At 52.5% G+C, this 21944-nt stretch overlaps 14 non-coding genes and 19 pseudogenes across 14 annotated transcripts; all 33 read left to right on the plus strand.

The window, feature by feature from the left end:
* The first annotated feature begins 386 nt into the window (after positions 1 to 386).
* LOC148668911 (5S ribosomal RNA) lies at positions 387 to 505 on the plus strand (annotated as a pseudogene).
* A 537-nt stretch (positions 506 to 1042) lies between these two features.
* On the plus strand, positions 1043 to 1161 carry LOC148668912 (5S ribosomal RNA). Its single transcript, XR_015938126.1, has one exon. It is a non-coding gene; the product is annotated as a 5S ribosomal RNA (ribosomal RNA).
* Positions 1162 to 1698: 537 nt separating this feature from the next.
* LOC148668913 (5S ribosomal RNA) lies at positions 1699 to 1817 on the plus strand. The gene has a single exon (XR_015937627.1). It is a non-coding gene; the product is annotated as a 5S ribosomal RNA (ribosomal RNA).
* Positions 1818 to 2354: 537 nt separating this feature from the next.
* LOC148668914 (5S ribosomal RNA) lies at positions 2355 to 2473 on the plus strand. Its single transcript, XR_015938127.1, has one exon. It is a non-coding gene; the product is annotated as a 5S ribosomal RNA (ribosomal RNA).
* A 537-nt stretch (positions 2474 to 3010) lies between these two features.
* LOC148668915 (5S ribosomal RNA) lies at positions 3011 to 3129 on the plus strand. Its single transcript, XR_015937628.1, has one exon. It is a non-coding gene; the product is annotated as a 5S ribosomal RNA (ribosomal RNA).
* A 537-nt stretch (positions 3130 to 3666) lies between these two features.
* LOC148668916 (5S ribosomal RNA) lies at positions 3667 to 3785 on the plus strand (annotated as a pseudogene).
* Positions 3786 to 4322: 537 nt separating this feature from the next.
* LOC148668917 (5S ribosomal RNA) lies at positions 4323 to 4441 on the plus strand (annotated as a pseudogene).
* A 537-nt stretch (positions 4442 to 4978) lies between these two features.
* LOC148668918 (5S ribosomal RNA) lies at positions 4979 to 5097 on the plus strand. Its single transcript, XR_015938756.1, has one exon. It is a non-coding gene; the product is annotated as a 5S ribosomal RNA (ribosomal RNA).
* Positions 5098 to 5634: 537 nt separating this feature from the next.
* On the plus strand, positions 5635 to 5753 carry LOC148668919 (5S ribosomal RNA; annotated as a pseudogene).
* A 537-nt stretch (positions 5754 to 6290) lies between these two features.
* LOC148668920 (5S ribosomal RNA) lies at positions 6291 to 6409 on the plus strand. Its single transcript, XR_015937629.1, has one exon. It is a non-coding gene; the product is annotated as a 5S ribosomal RNA (ribosomal RNA).
* A 537-nt stretch (positions 6410 to 6946) lies between these two features.
* On the plus strand, positions 6947 to 7065 carry LOC148668921 (5S ribosomal RNA; annotated as a pseudogene).
* A 537-nt stretch (positions 7066 to 7602) lies between these two features.
* On the plus strand, positions 7603 to 7721 carry LOC148668922 (5S ribosomal RNA; annotated as a pseudogene).
* Positions 7722 to 8258: 537 nt separating this feature from the next.
* LOC148668923 (5S ribosomal RNA) lies at positions 8259 to 8377 on the plus strand. Its single transcript, XR_015938760.1, has one exon. It is a non-coding gene; the product is annotated as a 5S ribosomal RNA (ribosomal RNA).
* A 537-nt stretch (positions 8378 to 8914) lies between these two features.
* LOC148668924 (5S ribosomal RNA) lies at positions 8915 to 9033 on the plus strand (annotated as a pseudogene).
* Positions 9034 to 9570: 537 nt separating this feature from the next.
* Positions 9571 to 9689, plus strand: LOC148668925 (5S ribosomal RNA; annotated as a pseudogene).
* Positions 9690 to 10226: 537 nt separating this feature from the next.
* LOC148668926 (5S ribosomal RNA) lies at positions 10227 to 10345 on the plus strand (annotated as a pseudogene).
* A 537-nt stretch (positions 10346 to 10882) lies between these two features.
* LOC148668927 (5S ribosomal RNA) lies at positions 10883 to 11001 on the plus strand (annotated as a pseudogene).
* A 537-nt stretch (positions 11002 to 11538) lies between these two features.
* LOC148668928 (5S ribosomal RNA) lies at positions 11539 to 11656 on the plus strand (annotated as a pseudogene).
* A 537-nt stretch (positions 11657 to 12193) lies between these two features.
* On the plus strand, positions 12194 to 12312 carry LOC148668929 (5S ribosomal RNA; annotated as a pseudogene).
* A 537-nt stretch (positions 12313 to 12849) lies between these two features.
* LOC148668930 (5S ribosomal RNA) lies at positions 12850 to 12968 on the plus strand (annotated as a pseudogene).
* Positions 12969 to 13505: 537 nt separating this feature from the next.
* On the plus strand, positions 13506 to 13624 carry LOC148668931 (5S ribosomal RNA). Its single transcript, XR_015938142.1, has one exon. It is a non-coding gene; the product is annotated as a 5S ribosomal RNA (ribosomal RNA).
* Positions 13625 to 14161: 537 nt separating this feature from the next.
* Positions 14162 to 14280, plus strand: LOC148668932 (5S ribosomal RNA). The gene has a single exon (XR_015938716.1). It is a non-coding gene; the product is annotated as a 5S ribosomal RNA (ribosomal RNA).
* Positions 14281 to 14817: 537 nt separating this feature from the next.
* LOC148668933 (5S ribosomal RNA) lies at positions 14818 to 14936 on the plus strand. Its single transcript, XR_015938143.1, has one exon. It is a non-coding gene; the product is annotated as a 5S ribosomal RNA (ribosomal RNA).
* Positions 14937 to 15473: 537 nt separating this feature from the next.
* LOC148668934 (5S ribosomal RNA) lies at positions 15474 to 15592 on the plus strand (annotated as a pseudogene).
* Positions 15593 to 16129: 537 nt separating this feature from the next.
* Positions 16130 to 16248, plus strand: LOC148668935 (5S ribosomal RNA; annotated as a pseudogene).
* Positions 16249 to 16785: 537 nt separating this feature from the next.
* On the plus strand, positions 16786 to 16904 carry LOC148668936 (5S ribosomal RNA; annotated as a pseudogene).
* Positions 16905 to 17441: 537 nt separating this feature from the next.
* On the plus strand, positions 17442 to 17560 carry LOC148668937 (5S ribosomal RNA). Its single transcript, XR_015938144.1, has one exon. It is a non-coding gene; the product is annotated as a 5S ribosomal RNA (ribosomal RNA).
* A 537-nt stretch (positions 17561 to 18097) lies between these two features.
* Positions 18098 to 18216, plus strand: LOC148668938 (5S ribosomal RNA; annotated as a pseudogene).
* A 537-nt stretch (positions 18217 to 18753) lies between these two features.
* Positions 18754 to 18872, plus strand: LOC148668939 (5S ribosomal RNA; annotated as a pseudogene).
* A 537-nt stretch (positions 18873 to 19409) lies between these two features.
* On the plus strand, positions 19410 to 19528 carry LOC148668940 (5S ribosomal RNA). Its single transcript, XR_015938269.1, has one exon. It is a non-coding gene; the product is annotated as a 5S ribosomal RNA (ribosomal RNA).
* Positions 19529 to 20065: 537 nt separating this feature from the next.
* On the plus strand, positions 20066 to 20184 carry LOC148668941 (5S ribosomal RNA; annotated as a pseudogene).
* Positions 20185 to 20721: 537 nt separating this feature from the next.
* LOC148668942 (5S ribosomal RNA) lies at positions 20722 to 20840 on the plus strand. The gene has a single exon (XR_015939118.1). It is a non-coding gene; the product is annotated as a 5S ribosomal RNA (ribosomal RNA).
* Positions 20841 to 21377: 537 nt separating this feature from the next.
* Positions 21378 to 21496, plus strand: LOC148668943 (5S ribosomal RNA). The gene has a single exon (XR_015938270.1). It is a non-coding gene; the product is annotated as a 5S ribosomal RNA (ribosomal RNA).
* The last annotated feature ends 448 nt before the right edge of the window (positions 21497 to 21944 follow it).

Genomic DNA, 21944 nt, shown 5'->3' on the forward strand with positions numbered 1-21944 from the left:
GTTTAACAAGTCCGCAAAGAATCGAGGGAAGGTTTATCGCCAGCTGAATAGAGACACAGCGCTTCGGCTGTGGAGACTTGTTCGGCTGGCGTTCGGAGAGTCGCGTTTTTCAGAATTGTATTGAGATCGTTTTCCACAGAGCTCAGATGTCAAAGCACAGCAGCAGCTCTCCACAGCGATCCTCTATAGCGCCCTTTCTCCCGCAGCTCCGTCCTCATTGGAAGGAAGCAAGAGTGAAAGGCTGAAGTGAAATAGAGCGGGGACGAAGGCAGTGAAGAGAGAGAACGTGGGAAGAAGAGAAAAACGCAAGGGAAAAAAAGCAGCGTCGTAAAAGAGGTGACGGAGCTGTCCTCTCAATAAGAAGGGTGCCAGCGAGCCTTGCTCTCCCTTACGGCCACACCCCCTTGAGCACGCCTGATCTCGTCTGATCTCGGAAGCTAAACAGGGATGGGCCTGGTTAGTACTTGGATGGGAGACCGCCTGGGAATACCAGGTGCTGTAAGCTTTTAAGCGCAGGAGGCGCCCTATCCCCGCTCGCTCGCTCATTCCCCTGTTCACACGTGCAGTGCGGCTTGTCCGTCTGTTTATTTGTCAGCTTTGGCGAGACACGGGTGCTTGTGTATTAGCGTGAGCGTTTTTTATTCTGATCAGGAACAGTTTAACAAGTCCGCAAAGGATCGAGGAAAGGTTTATCGCCAGCTGAAAAGAGACACAGCGCTTCGGCTGTGGAGACTTGTTCGGCTGGCGTTCGGAGAGTCGCGTTTTTCAGAATTGTATTGAGATCGTTTTCCACAGAGCTCAGATGTCAAAGCACAGCAGCAGCTCTCCACAGCGATCCTCTATAGCGCCCTTTCTCCCGCAGCTCCGTCCTCATTGGAAGGAAGCAAGAGTGAAATGCTGAAGTGAAATAGAGCGGGGACGAAGGCAGTGAAGAGAGAGAACGTGGGAAGAAGTGAAAAACGCAAGGGAAAAAAAGCAGCATCGTAAAAGAGGTGACGGAGCTGTCCTCTCAATAAGAAGGGTGCCAGCGAGCCCTGCTCTCGCTTACGGCCACACCCCCTTGAGCACACCTGATCTCGTCTGATCTCGGAAGCTAAACAGGGATGGGCCTGGTTAGTACTTGGATGGGAGACCGCCCGGGAATACCAGGTGCTGTAAGCGTTTAAGCGCAGGAGGCGCCCTATCCCCGCTCGCTCGCTCATTCCCCTGTTCACACGTGCAGTGCGGCTTGTCCGTCTGTTTATTTGTCAGCTTTGGCGAGACACGGGTGCTTGTGTATTAGCGTGAGCGTTTTTTATTCTGATCAGGAACAGTTTAACAAGTCCGCAAAGAATCGAGGGAAGGTTTATCGCCAGCTGAATAGAGACACAGCGCTTCGGCTGTGGAGACTTGTTCGGCTGGCGTTCGGAGAGTCGCGTTTTTCAGAATTGTATTGAGATCGTTTTCCACAGAGCTCAGATGTCAAAGCACAGCAGCAGCTCTCCACAGCGATCCTCTATAGCGCCCTTTCTCCCGCAGCTCCGTCCTCATTGGAAGGAAGCAAGAGTGAAAGGCTGAAGTGAAATAGAGCGGGGACGAAGGCAGTGAAGAGAGAGAACGTGGGAAGAAGAGAAAAACGCAAGGGAAAAAAAGCAGCGTCGTAAAAGAGGTGACGGAGCTGTCCTCTCAATAAGAAGGGTGCCAGCGAGCCTTGCTCTCGCTTACGGCCACACCCCCTTGAGCACGCCTGATCTCGTCTGATCTCGGAAGCTAAACAGGGATGGGCCTGGTTAGTACTTGGATGGGAGACCGCCTGGGAATACCAGGTGCTGTAAGCTTTTAAGCGCAGGAGGCGCCCTATCCCCGCTCGCTCGCTCATTCCCCTGTTCACACGTGCAGTGCGGCTTGTCCGTCTGTTTATTTGTCAGCTTTGGCGAGACACGGGTGCTTGTGTATTAGCGTGAGCGTTTTTTATTCTGATCAGGAACAGTTTAACAAGTCCGCAAAGGATCGAGGAAAGGTTTATCGCCAGCTGAAAAGAGACACAGCGCTTCGGCTGTGGAGACTTGTTCGGCTGGCGTTCGGAGAGTCGCGTTTTTCAGAATTGTATTGAGATCGTTTTCCACAGAGCTCAGATGTCAAAGCACAGCAGCAGCTCTCCACAGCGATCCTCTATAGCGCCCTTTCTCCCGCAGCTCCGTCCTCATTGGAAGGAAGCAAGAGTGAAATGCTGAAGTGAAATAGAGCGGGGACGAAGGCAGTGAAGAGAGAGAACGTGGGAAGAAGTGAAAAACGCAAGGGAAAAAAAGCAGCATCGTAAAAGAGGTGACGGAGCTGTCCTCTCAATAAGAAGGGTGCCAGCGAGCCCTGCTCTCGCTTACGGCCACACCCCCTTGAGCACACCTGATCTCGTCTGATCTCGGAAGCTAAACAGGGATGGGCCTGGTTAGTACTTGGATGGGAGACCGCCCGGGAATACCAGGTGCTGTAAGCGTTTAAGCGCAGGAGGCGCCCTATCCCCGCTCGCTCGCTCATTCCCCTGTTCACACGTGCAGTGCGGCTTGTCCGTCTGTTTATTTGTCAGCTTTGGCGAGACACGGGTGCTTGTGTATTAGCGTGAGCGTTTTTTATTCTGATCAGGAACAGTTTTACAAGTCCGCAAAGGATCGAGGAAAGGTTTATCGCCAGCTGAAAAGAGACACAGCGCATCAGCTGTGGAGACTTTTTCGGCTGGCGTTCGGAGAGTCGCGTTTTTCAGAATTGTATTGAGATCGTTTTCCACAGAGCTCAGATGTCAAAGCACAGCAGCAGCTCTCCACAGCGATCCTCTATAGCGCCCTTTCTCCCGCAGCTCCGTCCTCATTGGAAGGAAGCAAGAGTGAAAGGCTGAAGTGAAATAGAGCGGGGACGAAGGCAGTGAAGAGAGAGAACGTGGGAAGAAGAGAAAAACGCAAGGGAAAAAAAGCAGCGTCGTAAAAGAGGTGACGGAGCTGTCCTCTCAATAAGAAGGGTGCCAGCGAGCCTTGCTCTCGCTTACGGCCACACCCCCTTGAGCACGCCTGATCTCGTCTGATCTCGGAAGCTAAACAGGGATGGGCCTGGTTAGTACTTGGATGGGAGACCGCCTGGGAATACCAGGTGCTGTAAGCTTTTAAGCGCAGGAGGCGCCCTATCCCCGCTCGCTCGCTCATTCCCCTGTTCACACGTGCAGTGCGGCTTGTCCGTCTGTTTATTTGTCAGCTTTGGCGAGACACGGGTGCTTGTGTATTAGCGTGAGCGTTTTTTATTCTGATCAGGAACAGTTTTACAAGTCCGCAAAGGATCGAGGAAAGGTTTATCGCCAGCTGAAAAGAGACACAGCGCATCAGCTGTGGAGACTTGTTCGGCTGGCGTTCGGAGAGTCGCGTTTTTCAGAATTGTATTGAGATCGTTTTCCACAGAGCTCAGATGTCAAAGCACAGCAGCAGCTCTCCACAGCGATCCTCTATAGCGCCCTTTCTCCCGCAGCTCCGTCCTCATTGGAAGGAAGCAAGAGTGAAAGGCTGAAGTGAAATAGAGCGGGGACGAAGGCAGTGAAGAGAGAGAACGTGGGAAGAAGAGAAAAACGCAAGGGAAAAAAAGCAGCGTCGTAAAAGAGGTGACGGAGCTGTCCTCTCAATAAGAAGGGTGCCAGCGAGCCTTGCTCTCGCTTACGGCCACACCCCCTTGAGCACGCCTGATCTTGTCTGATCTCGGAAGCTAAACAGGGATGGGCCTGGTTAGTACTTGGATGGGAGACCGCCTGGGAATACCAGGTGCTGTAAGCTTTAAAGCGCAGGAGGCGCCCTATCCCCGCTCGCTCGCTCATTCCCCTGTTCACACGTGCAGTGCGGCTTGTCCGTCTGTTTATTTGTCAGCTTTGGCGAGACACGGGTGCTTGTGTATTAGCGTGAGCGTTTTTTATTCTGATCAGGAACAGTTTTACAAGTCCGCAAAGGATCGAGGAAAGGTTTATCGCCAGCTGAAAAGAGACACAGCGCTTTGGCTGTGGAGACTTGTTCGGCTGGCGTTCGGAGAGTCGCGTTTTTCAGAATTGTATTGAGATCGTTTTCCACAGAGCTCAGATGTCAAAGCACAGCAGCAGCTCTCCACAGCGATCCTCTATAGCGCCCTTTCTCCCGCAGCTCCGTCCTCATTGGAAGGAAGCAAGAGTGAAAGGCTGAAGTGAAATAGAGCGGGGACGAAGGCAGTGAAGAGAGAGAACGTGGGAAGAAGAGAAAAACGCAAGGGAAAAAAAGCAGCGTCGTAAAAGAGGTGACGGAGCTGTCCTCTCAATAAGAAGGGTGCCAGCGAGCCTTGCTCTCGCTTACGGCCACACCCCCTTGAGCACGCCTGATCTCGTCTGATCTCGGAAGCTAAACAGGGATGGGCCTGGTTAGTACTTGGATGGGAGACCGCCTGGGAATACCAGGTGCTGCAAGCTTTTAAGCGCAGGAGGCGCCCTATCCCCGCTCGCTCGCTCATTCCCCTGTTCACACGTGCAGTGCGGCTTGTCCGTCTGTTTATTTGTCAGCTTTGGCGAGACACGGGTGCTTGTGTATTAGCGTGAGCGTTTTTTATTCTGATCAGGAACAGTTTTACAAGTCCGCAAAGGATCGAGGAAAGGTTTATCGCCAGCTGAAAAGAGACACAGCGCTTCGGCTGTGGAGACTTGTTCGGCTGGCGTTCGGAGAGTCGCGTTTTTCAGAATTGTATTGAGATCGTTTTCCACAGAGCTCAGATGTCAAAGCACAGCAGCAGCTCTCCACAGCGATCCTCTATAGCGCCCTTTCTCCCGCAGCTCCGTCCTCATTGGAAGGAAGCAAGAGTGAAAGGCTGAAGTGAAATAGAGCGGGGACGAAGGCAGTGAAGAGAGAGAACGTGGGAAGAAGAGAAAAACGCAAGGGAAAAAAAGCAGCGTCGTAAAAGAGGTGACGGAGCTGTCCTCTCAATAAGAAGGGTGCCAGCGAGCCTTGCTCTCGCTTACGGCCACACCCCCTTGAGCACACCTGATCTCGTCTGATCTCGGAAGCTAAACAGGGATGGGCCTGGTTAGTACTTGGATGGGAGACCGCCTGGGAATACCAGGTGCTGTAAGCTTTTAAGCGCAGGAGGCGCCCTATCCCCGCTCGCTCGCTCATTCCCCTGTTCACACGTGCAGTGCGGCTTGTCCGTCTGTTTATTTGTCAGCTTTGGCGAGACACGGGTGCTTGTGTATTAGCGTGAGCGTTTTTTATTCTGATCAGGAACAGTTTTACAAGTCCGCAGAGGATCGAAGAAAGGTTTATCGCCAGCTGAAAAGAGACACAGCGCTTCGGCTGTGGAGACTTGTTCGGCTGGCGTTCGGAGAGTCGCGTTTTTCAGAATTGTATTGAGATCGTTTTCCACAGAACTCAGATGTCAAAGCACAGCAGCAGCTCTCCACAGCGATCCTCTATAGCGCCCTTTCTCCCGCAGCTCCGTCCTCATTGGAAGGAAGCAAGAGTGAAAGGCTGAAGTGCAATAGAGCGGGGACGAAGGCAGTGAAGAGAGAGAACGTGGGAAGAAGAGAAAAACGCAAGGGAAAAAGAGCAGCGTCGTAAAAGAGGTGACGGAGCTGTCCTCTCAATAAGAAGGGTGCCAGCGAGCCTTGCTCTCGCTTACGGCCACAACCCCTTGAGCACGCCTGATCTCATCTGATCTCGGAAGCTAAACAGGGATGGGCCTGGTTAGTACTTGGATGGGAGACCGCCTGGGAATACCAGGTGCTGTAAGCTTTTAAGCGCAGGAGGCGCCCTATCCCCGCTCGCTCGCTCATTCCCCTGTTCACACGTGCAGTGCGGCTTGTCCGTCTGTTTATTTGTCAGCTTTGGCGAGACGCGGGTGCTTGTGTATTAGCGTGAGCGTTTTTTATTCTGATCATGAACAGTTTTACAAGTCCGCAAAGGATCGAGGAAAGGTTTATCGCCAGCTGAAAAGAGACACAGCGCTTCGGCTGTGGAGACTTGTTCGGCTGGCGTTCGGAGAGTCGCGTTTTTCAGAATTGTATTGAGATCGTTTTCCACAGAGCTCAGATGTCAAAGCACAGCAGCAGCTCTCCACAGCGATCCTCTATAGCGCCCTTTCTCCCGCAGCTCCGTCCTCATTGGAAGGAAGCAAGAGTGAAAGGCTGAAGTGAAATAGAGCGGGGACGAAGGCAGTGAAGAGAGAGAACGTGGGAAGAAGAGAAAAACGCAAGGGAAAAAAAGCAGCGTCGTAAAAGAGGTGACGGAGCTGTCCTCTCAATAAGAAGGGTGCCAGCGAGCCTTGCTCTCGCTTACGGCCACACCCCCTTGAGCACGCCTGATCTCGTCTGATCTCGGAAGCTAAACAGGGATGGGCCTGGTTAGTACTTGGATGGGAGACCGCCTGGGAATACCAGGTGCTGTAAGCTTTTAAGCGCAGGAGGCGCCCTATCCCCGCTCGCTCGCTCATTCCCCTGTTCACACGTGCAGTGCGGCTTGTCCGTCTGTTTATTTGTCAGCTTTGGCGAGACACGGGTGCTTGTGTATTAGCGTGAGCGTTTTTTATTCTGATCAGGAACAGTTTAACAAGTCCGCAAAGGATCGAGGAAAGGTTTATCGCCAGCTGAAAAGAGACACAGCGCTTCGGCTGTGGAGACTTGTTCGGCTGGCGTTCGGAGAGTCGCGTTTTTCAGAATTGTATTGAGATCGTTTTCCACAGAACTCAGATGTCAAAGCACAGCAGCAGCTCTCCACAGCGATCCTCTATAGCGCCCTTTCTCCCGCAGCTCCGTCCTCATTGGAAGGAAGCAAGAGTGAAAGGCTGAAGTGAAATAGAGCGGGGACGAAGGCAGTGAAGAGAGAGAACGTGGAAAGAAGAGAAAAACGCAAGGGAAAAAAAGCAGCGTCGTAAAAGAGGTGACGGAGCTGTCCTCTCAATAAGAAGGGTGCCAGCGAGCCTTGCTCTCGCTTACGGCCACACCCCCTTGAGCACGCCTGATCTTGTCTGATCTCGGAAGCTAAACAGGGATGGGCCTGGTTAGTACTTGGATGGGAGACCGCCTGGGAATACCAGGTGCTGTAAGCTTTTAAGCGCAGGAGGCGCCCTATCCCCGCTCGCTCGCTCATTCCCCTGTTCACACGTGCAGTGCGGCTTGTCCGTCTGTTTATTTGTCAGCTTTGGCGAGACACGGGTGCTTGTGTATTAGCGTGAGCGTTTTTTATTCTGATCAGGAACAGTTTTACAAGTCCGCAAAGGATCGAGGAAAGGTTTATCGCCAGCTGAAAAGAGACACAGCGCTTTGGCTGTGGAGACTTGTTCGGCTGGCGTTCGGAGAGTCGCGTTTTTCAGAATTGTATTGAGATCGTTTTCCACAGAGCTCAGATGTCAAAGCACAGCAGCAGCTCTCCACAGCGATCCTCTATAGCGCCCTTTCTCCCGCAGCTCCGTCCTCATTGGAAGGAAGCAAGAGTGAAAGGCTGAAGTGAAATAGAGCGGGGACGAAGGCAGTGAAGAGAGAGAACGTGGGAAGAAGAGAAAAACGCAAGGGAAAAAAAGCAGCGTCGTAAAAGAGGTGACGGAGCTGTCCTCTCAATAAGAAGGGTGCCAGCGAGCCTTGCTCTCGCTTACGGCCACACCCCCTTGAGCACGCCTGATCTCGTCTGATCTCGGAAGCTAAACAGGGATGGGCCTGGTTAGTACTTGGATGGGAGACCGCCTGGGAATACCAGGTGCTGCAAGCTTTTAAGCGCAGGAGGCGCCCTATCCCCGCTCGCTCGCTCATTCCCCTGTTCACACGTGCAGTGCGGCTTGTCCGTCTGTTTATTTGTCAGCTTTGGCGAGACACGGGTGCTTGTGTATTAGCGTGAGCGTTTTTTATTCTGATCAGGAACAGTTTTACAAGTCCGCAAAGGATCGAGGAAAGGTTTATCGCCAGCTGAAAAGAGACACAGCGCTTCGGCTGTGGAGACTTGTTCGGCTGGCGTTCGGAGAGTCGCGTTTTTCAGAATTGTATTGAGATCGTTTTCCACAGAGCTCAGATGTCAAAGCACAGCAGCAGCTCTCCACAGCGATCCTCTATAGCGCCCTTTCTCCCGCAGCTCCGTCCTCATTGGAAGGAAGCAAGAGTGAAAGGCTGAAGTGAAATAGAGCGGGGACGAAGGCAGTGAAGAGAGAGAACGTGGGAAGAAGAGAAAAACGCAAGGGAAAAAAAGCAGCGTCGTAAAAGAGGTGACGGAGCTGTCCTCTCAATAAGAAGGGTGCCAGCGAGCCTTGCTCTCGCTTACGGCCACACCCCCTTGAGCACACCTGATCTCGTCTGATCTCGGAAGCTAAACAGGGATGGGCCTGGTTAGTACTTGGATGGGAGACCGCCTGGGAATACCAGGTGCTGTAAGCTTTTAAGCGCAGGAGGCGCCCTATCCCCGCTCGCTCGCTCATTCCCCTGTTCACACGTGCAGTGCGGCTTGTCCGTCTGTTTATTTGTCAGCTTTGGCGAGACACGGGTGCTAGTGTATTAGCGTGAGCGTTTTTTATTCTGATCAGGAACAGTTTAACAAGTCCGCAAAGGATCGAGGAAAGGTTTATCGCCAGCTGAAAAGAGACACAGCGCTTCGGCTGTGGAGACTTGTTCGGCTGGCGTTCGGAGAGTCGCGTTTTTCAGAATTGTATTGAGATCGTTTTCCACAGAGCTCAGATGTCAAAGCACAGCAGCAGCTCTCCACAGCGATCCTCTATAGCGCCCTTTCTCCCGCAGCTCCGTCCTCATTGGAAGGAAGCAAAAGTGAAAGGCTGAAGTGAAATAGAGCGGGGACGAAGGCAGTGAAGAGAGAGAACGTGGGAAGAAGAGAAAAACGCATGAGAAAAAAAGCAGCGTCGTAAAAGAGGTGACGGAGCTGTCCTCTCAATAAGAGGGGTGCCAGCGAGCCTTGCTCTCGCTTACGGCCACACCCCCTTGAGCACGCCTGATCTCGTCTGATCTTGGAAGCTAAACAGGGATGGGCCTGGTTAGTACTTGGATGGGAGACCGCCTGGGAATACCAGGTGCTGTAAGCTTTTAAGCGCAGGAGGCGCCCTATCCCCGCTCGCTCGCTCATTCCCCTGTTCACACGTGCAGTGCGGCTTGTCCGTCTGTTTATTTGTCAGCTTTGGCGAGACACGGGTGCTTGTGTATTAGCGTGAGCGTTTTTTATTCTGATCAGGAACAGTTTTACAAGTCCGCAAAGGATCGAGGAAAGGTTTATCATCAGCTGAAAAGAGACACAGCGCTTCGGCTGTGGAGACTTGTTCGGCTGGCGTTCGGAGAGTCGCGTTTTTCAGAATTGGATTGAGATCGTTTTCCACAGAGCTCAGATGTCAAAGCACAGCAGCAGCTCTCCACAGCGATCCTCTATAGCGCCCTTTCTCCCGCAGCTCCGTCCTCATTGGAAGGAAGCAAAAGTGAAAGGCTGAAGTGAAATAGAGCGGGGACGAAGGCAGTGAAGAGAGAGAACGTGGGAAGAAGAGAAAAACGCAAGGGAAAAAAAGCAGCGTCGAAAAAGAGGTGACGGAGCTGTCCTCTCAATAAGAAGGTTGCCAGCGAACCTTGCTCTTGCTTACGGCCACACTCCCTTGAGCACGCCTGATCTTGTCTGATCTCGGAAGCTAAACAGGGATGGGCCTGGTTAGTACTTGGATGGGAGACCGCCTGGGAATACCAGGTGCTGTAAGCTTTTAAGCGCAGGAGGCGCCCTATCCCCGCTCGCTCGCTCATTCCCCTGTTCACACGTGCAGTGCGGCTTGTCCGTCTGTTTATTTGTCAGCTTTGGCGAGACACGGGTGCTTGTGTATTAGCGTGAGCGTTTTTTATTCTGATCAGGAACAGTTTAACAAGTCCGCAAAGAATCGAGGAAAGGTTTATCGCCAGCTGAAAAGAGACACAGCGCTTCGGCTGTGGAGACTTGTTCGGCTGGCGTTCGGAGAGTCGCGTTTTTCAGAATTGTATTGAGATCGTTTTCCACAGAGCTCAGATGTCAAAGCACAGCAGCAGCTCTCCACAGCGATCCTCTATAGCGCCCTTTCTCCCGCAGCTCCGTCCTCATTGGAAGGAAGCAAGAGTGAAAGGCTGAAGTGAAATAGAGCGGGGACGAAGGCAGTGAAGAGAGAGAACGTGGGAAGAAGAGAAAAACGCAAGAGAAAAAAAGCAGCGTCGTAAAAGAGGTGACGGAGCTGTCCTCTCAATAAGAGGGGTGCCAGCGAGCCTTGCTCTCGCTTACGGCCACACCCCCTTGAGCACGCCTGATCTCGTCTGATCTTGGAAGCTAAACAGGGATGGGCCTGGTTAGTACTTGGATGGGAGACCGCCTGGGAATACCAGGTGCTGTAAGCTTTTAAGCGCAGGAGGCGCCCTATCCCCGCTCGCTCGCTCATTCCCCTGTTCACACGTGCAGTGCGGCTTGTCCGTCTGTTTATTTGTCAGCTTTGGCGAGACACGGGTGCTTGTGTATTAGCGTGAGCGTTTTTTATTCTGATCAGGAACAGTTTTACAAGTCCGCAAAGGATCGAGGAAAGGTTTATCATCAGCTGAAAAGAGACACAGCGCTTCGGCTGTGGAGACTTGTTCGGCTGGCGTTCGGAGAGTCGCGTTTTTCAGAATTGGATTGAGATCGTTTTCCACAGAGCTCAGATGTCAAAGCACAGCAGCAGCTCTCCACAGCGATCCTCTATAGCGCCCTTTCTCCCGCAGCTCCGTCCTCATTGGAAGGAAGCAAAAGTGAAAGGCTGAAGTGAAATAGAGCGGGGACGAAGGCAGTGAAGAGAGAGAACGTGGGAAGAAGAGAAAAACGCAAGGGAAAAAAAGCAGCGTCGAAAAAGAGGTGACGGAGCTGTCCTCTCAATAAGAAGGTTGCCAGCGAACCTTGCTCTCGCTTACGGCCACACTCCCTTGAGCACGCCTGATCTTGTCTGATCTCGGAAGCTAAACAGGGATGGGCCTGGTTAGTACTTGGATGGGAGACCGCCTGGGAATACCAGGTGCTGTAAGCTTTTAAGCGCAGGAGGCGCCCTATCCCCGCTCGCTCGCTCATTCCCCTGTTCACACATGCAGTGCGGCTTGTCCGTCTGTTTATTTGTCAGCTTTGGCGAGACGCGGGTGCTTGTGTATTAGCGTGAGCGTTTTTTATTCTGATCAGGAACAGTTTTACAAGTCCGCAAAGGATCGAAGAAAGGTTTATCGCCAGCTGAATAGAGACACAGCGCTTCGGCTGTGGAGACTTGTTCGGCTGGCGTTCGGAGAGTCGCGTTTTTCAGAACTGTATTGAGATCGTTTTCCACAGAGCTCAGATGTCAAAGCACAGCAGCAGCTCTCCACAGCGATCCTCTATAGCGCCCTTTCTCCCGCAGCTCCGTCCTCATTGGAAGGAAGCAAGAGTGAAAGGCTGAAGTGAAATAGAGCGGGGACGAAGGCAGTGAAGAGAGAGAACGTGGGAAGAAGAGAAAAACGCAAGGGAAAAAAAGCAGCGTCGTAAAAGAGGTGACGGAGCTGTCCTCTCAATAAGAAGGGTGCCAGCGAGCCTTGCTCTCGCTTACGGCCACACCCCCTTGAGCACACCTGATCTCTCTGATCTCGGAAGCTAAACAGGGATGGGCCTGGTTAGTACTTGGATGGGAGACCGCCTGGGAATACCAGGTGCTGTAAGCTTTTAAGCGCAGGAGGCGCCCTATCCCCGCTCGCTCGCTCATTCCCCTGTTCACACGTGCAGTGCGGCTTGTCCGTCTGTTTATTTGTCAGCTTTGGCGAGACACGGGTGCTTGTGTATTAGCGTGAGCGTTTTTTATTCTGATCAGGAACAGTTTTACAAGTCCGCAAAGGATCGAGGAAAGGTTTATCGCCAGCTGAAAAGAGACACAGCGCTTCGGCTGTGGAGACTTGTTCGGCTGGCGTTCGGAGAGTCGCGTTTTTCAGAATTGTATTGAGATCGTTTTCCACAGAGCTCAGATGTCAAAGCACAGCAGCAGCTCTCCACAGCGATCCTCTATAGCGCCCTTTCTCCCGCAGCTCCGTCCTCATTGGAAGGAAGCAAGAGTGAAAGGCTGAAGTGAAATAGAGCGGGGACGAAGGCAGTGAAGAGAGAGAACGTGGGAAGAAGAGAAAAACGCAAGGGAAAAAAAGCAGCGTCGTAAAAGAGGTGACGGAGCTGTCCTCTCAATAAGAAGGGTGCCAGCGAGCTTTGGTCTAGCTTAAGGCCACACCCCCTTGAGCACGCCTGATCTTGTCTGATCTCGGAAGCTAAACAGGGATGGGCCTGGTTAGTACTTGGATGGGAGACCGCCTGGGAATACCAGGTGCTGTAAGCTTTTAAGCGCAGGAGGCGCCCTATCCCCGCTCGCTCGCTCATTCCCCTGTTCACACGTGCAGTGCGGCTTGTCCGTCTGTTTATTTGTCAGCTTTGGCGAGACACGGGTGCTTGTGTATTAGCGTGAGCGTTTTTTATTCTGATCAGGAACAGTTTTACAAGTCCGCAAAGGATCGAGGAAAGGTTTATCGCCAGCTGAAAAGAGACACAGCGCTTCGGCTGTGGAGACTTGTTCGGCTGGCGTTCGGAGAGTCGCGTTTTTCAGAATTGTATTGAGATCGTTTTCCACAGAGCTCAGATGTCAAAGCACAGCAGCAGCTCTCCACAGCGATCCTCTATAGCGCCCTTTCTCCCGCAGCTCCGTCCTCATTGGAAGGAAGCAAGAGTGAAAGGCTGAAGTGAAATAGAGCGGGGACGAAGGCAGTGAAGAGAGAGAACGTGGGAAGAAGAGAAAAACGCAAGGGAAAAAAAGCAGCGTCGTAAAAGAGGTGACGGAGCTGTCCTCTCAATAAGAAGGGTGCCAGCGAGCTTTGGTCTAGCTTACGGCCACACCCCCTTGAGCATGCCTGATCTTGTCTGATCTCGGAAGCTAAACAGGGATGGGCCTGGTTAGTACTTGGATGGGAGACCGCCTGGGAATACCAGGTGCTGTAAGCTTTTCAGCGCAGGAGGCGCCCTATCCCCGCTCGCTCGCTCATTCCCCTGTTCACACGTGCAGTGCGGCTTGTCCGTCTGTTTATTTGTCAGCTTTGGCGAGACACGGGTGCTTGTGTATTAGCGTGAGCGTTTTTTATTCTGATCAGGAACAGTTTTACAAGTCCGCAAAGGATCGAGGAAAGGTTTATCGCCAGCTGAAAAGAGACACAGCGCTTCGGCTGTGGAGACTTGTTCGGCTGGCGTTCGGAGAGTCGCGTTTTTCAGAATTGTATTGAGATCGTTTTCCACAGAGCTCAGATGTCAAAGCACAGCAGCAGCTCTCCACAGCGATCCTCTATAGCGCCCTTTCTCCCGCAGCTCCGTCCTCATTGGAAGGAAGCAAGAGTGAAAGGCTGAAGTGAAATGGAGCAGGAACGAAGGCAGTGAAGAGAGAGAACGTGGGAAGAAGAGAAAAACGCAAGGGAAAAAAAGCAGCGTCGTAAAAGAGGTGACGGAGCTGTCCTCTCAATAAGAAGGGTGCCAGCGAGCCTTGCTCTCGCTTACGGCCACACCCCCTTGAGCACGCCTGATCTCGTCTGATCTCGGAAGCTAAACAGGGATGGGCCTGGTTAGTACTTGGATGGGAGACCGCCTGGGAGTACCAGGTGCTGTAAGCTTTTAAGCGCAGGAGGCGCCCTATCCCCGCTCGCTCGCTCATTCCCCTGTTCACACGTGCAGTGCGGCTTGTCCGTCTGTTTATTTGTCAGCTTTGGCGAGACACGGGTGCTTGTGTATTAGCGTGAGCGTTTTTTATTCTGATCAGGAACAGTTTAACAAGTCCGCAAAGGATCGAGGAAAGGTTTATCGCCAGCTGAAAAGAGACACAGCGCTTCGGCTGTGGAGACTTGTTCGGCTGGCGTTCGGAGAGTCGCGTTTTTCAGAATTGTATTGAGATCGTTTTCCACAGAGCTCAGATGTCAAAGCACAGCAGCAGCTCTCCACAGCGATCCTCTATAGCGCCCTTTCTCCCGCAGCTCCGTCCTCATTGGAAGGAAGCAAGAGTGAAAGGCTGAAGTGAAATAGAGCGGGGACGAAGGCAGTGAAGAGAGAGAACGTGGGAAGAAGAGAAAAACGCAAGGGAAAAAAAGCAGCGTCGTAAAAGAGGTGACGGAGCTGTCCTCTCAATAAGAAGGGTGCCAGCGAGCCTTGCTCTCGCTTACGGCCACACCCCCTTGAGCACGCCCGATCTCGTCTGATCTCGGAAGCTAAACAGGGATGGGCCTGGTTAGTACTTGGATGGGAGACCGCCTGGGAATACCAGGTGCTGTAAGCTTTTAAGCGCAGGAGGCGCCCTATCCCCGCTCGCTCGCTCATTCCCCTGTTCACACGTGCAGTGCGGCTTGTCCGTCTGTTTATTTGTCAGCTTTGGCGAGACACGGGTGCTTGTGTATTAGCGTGAGCGTTTTTTATTCTGATCAGGAACAGTTTTACAAGTCCGCAAAGGATCGAGGAAAGGTTTATCGCCAGCTGAAAAGAGACACAGCGCTTCGGCTGTGGAGACTTGTTCGGCTGGCGTTCGGAGAGTCGCGTTTTTCAGAATTGTATTGAGATCGTTTTCCACAGAGCTCAGATGTCAAAGCACAGCAGCAGCTCTCCACAGCGATCCTCTATAGCGCCCTTTCTCCCGCAGCTCCGTCCTCATTGGAAGGAAGCAAGAGTGAAAGGCTGAAGTGAAATAGAGCGGGGACGAAGGCAGTGAAGAGAGAGAACGTGGGAAGAAGAGAAAAACGCAAGGGAAAAAAAGCAGCGTCGTAAAAGAGGTGACGGAGCTGTCCTCTCAATAAGAAGGGTGCCAGCGAGCCTTGCTCTCGCTTACGGCCACACCCCCTTGAGCACGCCTGATCTCGTCTGATCTCGGAAGCTAAACAGGGATGGGCCTGGTTAGTACTTGGATGGGAGACCGCCTGGGAGTACCAGGTGCTGTAAGCTTTTAAGCGCAGGAGGCGCCCTATCCCCGCTCGCTCGCTCATTCCCCTGTTCACACGTGCAGTGCGGCTTGTCCGTCTGTTTATTTGTCAGCTTTGGCGAGACGCGGGTGCTTGTGTATTAGCGTGAGCGTTTTTTATTCTGATCAGGAACAGTTTTACAAGTCCGCAAAGGATCGAGGAAAGGTTTATCGCCAGCTGAAAAGAGACACAGCGCTTCGGCTGTGGAGACTTGTTCGGCTGGCGTTCGGAGAGTCGCGTTTTTCAGAATTGTATTGAGATCGATTTCCACAGAGCTCAGATGTCAAAGCACAGCAGCAGCTCTCCACAGCGATCCTCTATAGCGCCCTTTCTCCCGCAGCTCCGTCCTCATTGGAAGGAAGCAAGAGTGAAAGGCTGAAGTGAAATAGAGCGGGGACGAAGGCAGTGAAGAGAGAGAACGTGGGAAGAAGAGAAAAACGCAAGGGAAAAAAAGCAGCGTCGTAAAAGAGGTGACGGAGCTGTCCTCTCATTAAAAAGGGTGCCAGCGAGCATTGCTCTCGCTTGCGGCCACACCCCCTTGAGCACGCCTGATCTCGTCTGATCTTGGAAGCTAAACAGGGATGGGCCTGGTTAGTACTTGGATGGGAGACCGCCTGGGAATACCAGGTGCTGTAAGCTTTTAAGCGCAGGAGGCGCCCTATCCCCGCTCGCTCGCTCATTCCCCTGTTCACACGTGCAGTGCGGCTTGTCCGTCTGTTTATTTGTCAGCTTTGGCGAGACACGGGTGCTTGTGTATTAGCGTGAGCGTTTTTTATTCTGATCAGGAACAGTTTTACAAGTCCGCAAAGGATCGAGGAAAGGTTTATCGCCAGCTGAAAAGAGACACAGCGCTTCGGCTGTGGAGACTTGTTCGGCTGGCGTTCGGAGAGTCGCGTTTTTCAGAATTGTATTGAGATCGATTTCCACAGAGCTCATATGTCAAAGCACAGCAGCAGCTCTCCACAGCGATCCTCTATAGCGCCCTTTCTCCCGCAGCTCCGTCCTCATTGGAAGGAAGCAAGAGTGAAAGGCTGAAGTGAAATAGAGCGGGGACGAAGGCAGTGAAGAGAGAGAACGTGGGAAGAAGAGAAAAACGCAAGGGAAAAAAAGCAGCGTCGTAAAAGAGGTGACGGAGCTGTCCTCTCAATAAGAAGGGTGCCAGCGAGCATTGCTCTCGCTTACGGCCACACCCCCTTGAGCACGCCTGATCTCGTCTGATCTCGGAAGCTAAACAGGGATGGGCTTGGTTAGTATTTGGATGGGAGACCGCCTGGGAATACCAGGTGCTGTAAGCTTTTAAGCGCAGGAGGCGCCCTATCCCCGCTCGCTCGCTCATTCCCCTGTTCACACGTGCAGTGCGGCTTGTCCGTCTGTTTATTTGTCAGCTTTGGCGAGACACGGGTGCTTGTGTATTAGCGTGAGGGTTTTTTATTCTGATCAGGAACAGTTTTACTAGTCCGCAAAGGATCGAGGAAAGGTTTATCGCCAGCTGAAAAGAGACACAGCGCTTCGGCTGTGGAGACTTGTTCGGCTGGCGTTCGGAGAGTCGCGTTTTTCAGAATTGTATTGAGATCGTTTTCCACAGAGCTCAGATGTCAAAGCACAGCAGCAGCTCTCCACAGCGATCCTCTATAGCGCCCTTTCTCCCGCAGCTCAGTCCTCATTGGAAGGAAGCAAGAGTGAAAGGCTGAAGTGAAATAGAGCGGGGACGAAGGCAGTGAAGAGAGAGAACGTGGGAAGAAGAGAAAAACGCAAGGGAAAAAAAGCAGCGTCGTAAAGGAGGTGACAGAGCTGTCCTCTCAATAAGAAGGGTGCCAGCGAGCCTTGCTCTCGCTTATGGCCACACCCCCTTGAGCACGCCTGATCTCGTCTGATCTTGGAAGCTAAACAGGGATGGGCCTGGTTAGTACTTGGATGGGAGACCGCCTGGGAATACCAGGTGCTGTAAGCTTTTCAGCGCAGGAGGCGCCCTATCCCCGCTCGCTCGCTCATTCCCCTGTTCACACGTGCAGTGCGGCTTGTCCGTCTGTTTATTTGTCAGCTTTGGCGAGACACGGGTGCTTGTGTATTAGCGTGAGCGTTTTTTATTCTGATCAGGAACAGTTTTACAAGTCCGCAAAGGATCGAGGAAAGGTTTATCGCCAGCTGAAAAGAGACACAGCGCTTCGGCTGTGGAGACTTGTTCGGCTGGCGTTCGGAGAGTCGCGTTTTTCAGAATTGTATTGAGATCGTTTTCCACAGAGCTCAGATGTCAAAGCACAGCAGCAGCTCTCCACAGCGATCCTCTATAGCGCCCTTTCTCCTGCAGCTCCGTCCTCATTGGAAGGAAGCAAGAGTGAAAGGCTGAAGTGAAATAGAGCGGGGACGAAGGCAGTGAAGAGAGAGAACGTGGGAAGAAGAGAAAAACGCAAGGGAAAAAAAGCAGCGTCGTAAAAGAGGTGACGGAGCTGTCCTCTCAATAAGAAGGGTGCCAGCGAGCCTTGCTCTCGCTTACGGCCACACCCCCTTGAGCACGCCTGATCTCGTCTGATCTCGGAAGCTAAACAGGGATGGGCCTGGTTAGTACTTGGATGGGAGACCGCCTGGGAGTACCAGGTGCTGTAAGCTTTTAAGCGCAGGAGGCGCCCTATCCCCGCTCGCTCGCTCATTCCCCTGTTCACACGTGCAGTGCGGCTTGTCCGTCTGTTTATTTGTCAGCTTTGGCGAGACGCGGGTGCTTGTGTATTAGCGTGAGCGTTTTTTATTCTGATCAGGAACAGTTTTACAAGTCCGCAAAGGATCGAGGAAAGGTTTATCGCCAGCTGAAAAGAGACACAGCGCTTCGGCTGTGGAGACTTGTTCGGCTGGCGTTCGGAGAGTCGCGTTTTTCAGAATTGTATTGAGATCGATTTCCACAGAGCTCAGATGTCAAAGCACAGCAGCAGCTCTCCACAGCGATCCTCTATAGCGCCCTTTCTCCCGCAGCTCCGTCCTCATTGGAAGGAAGCAAGAGTGAAAGGCTGAAGTGAAATAGAGCGGGGACGAAGGCAGTGAAGAGAGAGAACGTGGGAAGAAGAGAAAAACGCAAGGGAAAAAAAGCAGCGTCGTAAAAGAGGTGACGGAGCTGTCCTCTCATTAAAAAGGGTGCCAGCGAGCATTGCTCTCGCTTGCGGCCACACCCCCTTGAGCACGCCTGATCTCGTCTGATCTTGGAAGCTAAACAGGGATGGGCCTGGTTAGTACTTGGATGGGAGACCGCCTGGGAATACCAGGTGCTGTAAGCTTTTAAGCGCAGGAGGCGCCCTATCCCCGCTCGCTCGCTCATTCCCCTGTTCACACGTGCAGTGCGGCTTGTCCGTCTGTTTATTTGTCAGCTTTGGCGAGACACGGGTGCTTGTGTATTAGCGTGAGCGTTTTTTATTCTGATCAGGAACAGTTTTACAAGTCCGCAAAGGATCGAGGAAAGGTTTATCGCCAGCTGAAAAGAGACACAGCGCTTCGGCTGTGGAGACTTGTTCGGCTGGCGTTCGGAGAGTCGCGTTTTTCAGAATTGTATTGAGATCGATTTCCACAGAGCTCAGATGTCAAAGCACAGCAGCAGCTCTCCACAGCGATCCTCTATAGCGCCCTTTCTCCCGCAGCTCCGTCCTCATTGGAAGGAAGCAAGAGTGAAAGGCTGAAGTGAAATAGAGCGGGGACGAAGGCAGTGAAGAGAGAGAACGTGGGAAGAAGAGAAAAACGCAAGGGAAAAAAAGCAGCGTCGTAAAAGAGGTGACGGAGCTGTCCTCTCAATAAGAAGGGTGCCAGCGAGCATTGCTCTCGCTTACGGCCACACCCCCTTGAGCACGCCTGATCTCGTCTGATCTCGGAAGCTAAACAGGGATGGGCTTGGTTAGTATTTGGATGGGAGACCGCCTGGGAATACCAGGTGCTGTAAGCTTTTAAGCGCAGGAGGCGCCCTATCCCCGCTCGCTCGCTCATTCCCCTGTTCACACGTGCAGTGCGGCTTGTCCGTCTGTTTATTTGTCAGCTTTGGCGAGACACGGGTGCTTGTGTATTAGCGTGAGGGTTTTTTATTCTGATCAGGAACAGTTTTACTAGTCCGCAAAGGATCGAGGAAAGGTTTATCGCCAGCTGAAAAGAGACACAGCGCTTCGGCTGTGGAGACTTGTTCGGCTGGCGTTCGGAGAGTCGCGTTTTTCAGAATTGTATTGAGATCGTTTTCCACAGAGCTCAGATGTCAAAGCACAGCAGCAGCTCTCCACAGCGATCCTCTATAGCGCCCTTTCTCCCGCAGCTCAGTCCTCATTGGAAGGAAGCAAGAGTGAAAGGCTGAAGTGAAATAGAGCGGGGACGAAGGCAGTGAAGAGAGAGAACGTGGGAAGAAGAGAAAAACGCAAGGGAAAAAAAGCAGCGTCGTAAAGGAGGTGACAGAGCTGTCCTCTCAATAAGAAGGGTGCCAGCGAGCCTTGCTCTCGCTTATGGCCACACCCCCTTGAGCACGCCTGATCTCGTCTGATCTCGGAAGCTAAACAGGGATGGGCCTGGTTAGTACTTGGATGGGAGACCGCCTGGGAATACCAGGTGCTGTAAGCTTTTAAGCGCAGGAGGCGCCCTATCCCCGCTCGCTCGCTCATTCCCCTGTTCACACGTGCAGTGCGGCTTGTCCGTCTGTTTATTTGTCAGCTTTGGCGAGACACGGGTGCTTGTGTATTAGCGTGAGCGTTTTTTATTCTGATCAGGAACAGTTTTACAAGTCCGCAAAGGATCGAGGAAAGGTTTATCGCCAGCTGAAAAGAGACACAGCGCTTCGGCTGTGGAGACTTGTTTGGCTGGCGTTCGGAGAGTCGCGTTTTTCAGAATTGTATTGAGATCGTTTTCAACAGAGCTCAGATGTCAAAGCACAGCAGCAGCTCTCCACAGCGATCCTCTATAGCGCCCTTTCTCCCGCAGCTCCGTCCTCATTGGAAGGAAGCAAGAGTGAAAGGCTGAAGTGAAATAGAGCGGGGACGAAGGCAGTGAAGAGAGAGAACGTGGGAAGAAGAGAAAAACGCAAGGGAAAAAGAGCAGCGTCGTAAAAGAGGTGACGGAGCTGTCCTCTCAATAAGAAGGGTGCCAGCGAACCTTGCTCTCGCTTACGGCCACACCCCCTTGAGCACGCCTGATCTCGTCTGATCTCGGGAGCTAAACAGGGATGAGCCTGGTTAGTACTTGGATGGGAGACCGCCTGGGAATACCAGGTGCTGTAAGCTTTTAAGCGCAGGAGGCGCACTATCCCCGCTCGCTCGCTCATTCCCCTGTTCACACGTGCAGTGCGGCTTGTCCGTCTGTTTATTTGTCAGCTTTGGCGAGACGCGGGTGCTTGTGTATTAGCGTGAGCGTTTTTTATTCTGATCAGGAACAGTTTTACAAGTCCGCAAAGGATCGAGGAAAGGTTTATCGCCAGCTGAAAAGATACACAGCGCTTCGGCTGTGGAGACTTGTTCGGCTGGCGTTCGGAGAGTCGCGTTTTTCAGAATTGTATTGAGATCGTTTTCCACAGAGCTCAGATGTCAAAGCACAGCAGCAGGTCTCCACAGCGATCCTCTATAGCGCCCTTTCTCCCGCAGCTCCGTCCTCATTGGAAGGAAGCAAAAGTGAAAGGCTGAAGTGAAATAGAGCGGGGACGAAGGCAGTGAAGAGAGAGAACGTGGGAAGAAGAGAAAAACGCAAGGGAAAAAAAGCAGCGTCGTAAAAGAGGTGACGGAGCTGTCCTCTCAATAAGAAGGGTGCCAGCGAGCCTTGCTCTCGCTTACGGCCACACCCCCTTGAGCACGCCTGATCTCATCTGATCTCGGAAGCTAAACAGGGATGGGCCTGGTTAGTACTTGGATGGGAGACCGCCTGGGAATACCAGGTGCTGTAAGCTTTTAAGCGCAGGAGGCGCCCTATCCCCGCTCGCTCGCTCATTCCCCTGTTCACACGTGCAGTGCGGCTTGTCCGTCTGTTTATTTGTCAGCTTTGGCGAGACACGGGTGCTTGTGTATTAGCGTGAGCGTTTTTTATTCTGATCATGAATAGTTTAACAAGTCCGACAAGGATCGAGGAAAGGTTTATCGCCAGCTGAAAAGAGACACAGCGCTTCGGCTGTGGAGACTTGTTCGGCTGGCGTTCGGAGAGTCGCGTTTTTCAGAATTGTATTGAGATCGTTTTCCACAGAGCTCAGATGTCAAAGCACAGCAGCAGCTCTCCACAGCGATCTTCTATAGCGCCCTTTCTCCCGCAGCTCCGTCCTCATTGGAAGGAAGCAAGAGTGAAAGGCTGAAGTGAAATACAGCGGGGACGAAGGCAGTGAAGAGAGAGAACGTGGGAAGAAGAGAAAAACGCAAGGGAAAAAAAGCAGCGTCGTAAAAGAGGTGACGGAGCTGTCCTCTCAATAAGAAGGGTGCCAGCGAGCCTTGCTCTCGCTTATGGCCACACCCCCTTGAGCACGCCTGATCTCGTCTGATCTCGGAAGCTAAACAGGGATGGGCCTGGTTAGTACTTGGATGGGAGACCGCCTGGGAATACCAGGTGCTGTAAGCTTTTAAGCGCAGGAGGCGCCCTATCCCCGCTCGCTCGCTCATTCCCCTGTTCACACGTGCAGTGCGGCTTGTCCGTCTGTTTATTTGTCAGCTTTGGCGAGACACGGGTGCTTGTGTATTAGCGTGAGCGTTTTTTATTCTGATCAGGAACAGTTTTACAAGTCCGCAAAGGATCGAGGAAAGGTTTATCGCCAGCTGAAAAGAGACACAGCGCTTCGGCTGTGGAGACTTGTTCGGCTGGCGTTCGGAGAGTCGCGTTTTTCAGAATTGTATTGAGATCGATTTCCACAGAGCTCAGATGTCAAAGCACAGCAGCAGCTCTCCACAGCGATCCTCTATAGCGCCCTTTCTCCCGCAGCTCCGTCCTCATTGGAAGGAAGCAAGAGTGAAAGGCTGAAGTGAAATAGAGCGGGGACGAAGGCAGTGAAGAGAGAGAACGTGGGAAGAAG

Source organism: Lepisosteus platostomus, chromosome 5, assembly GCF_059453375.1.
Source record: "Lepisosteus platostomus isolate fLepPlt1 chromosome 5, fLepPlt1.hap1, whole genome shotgun sequence".
Taxonomy (NCBI): Eukaryota; Metazoa; Chordata; class Actinopteri; order Semionotiformes; family Lepisosteidae; genus Lepisosteus; species Lepisosteus platostomus.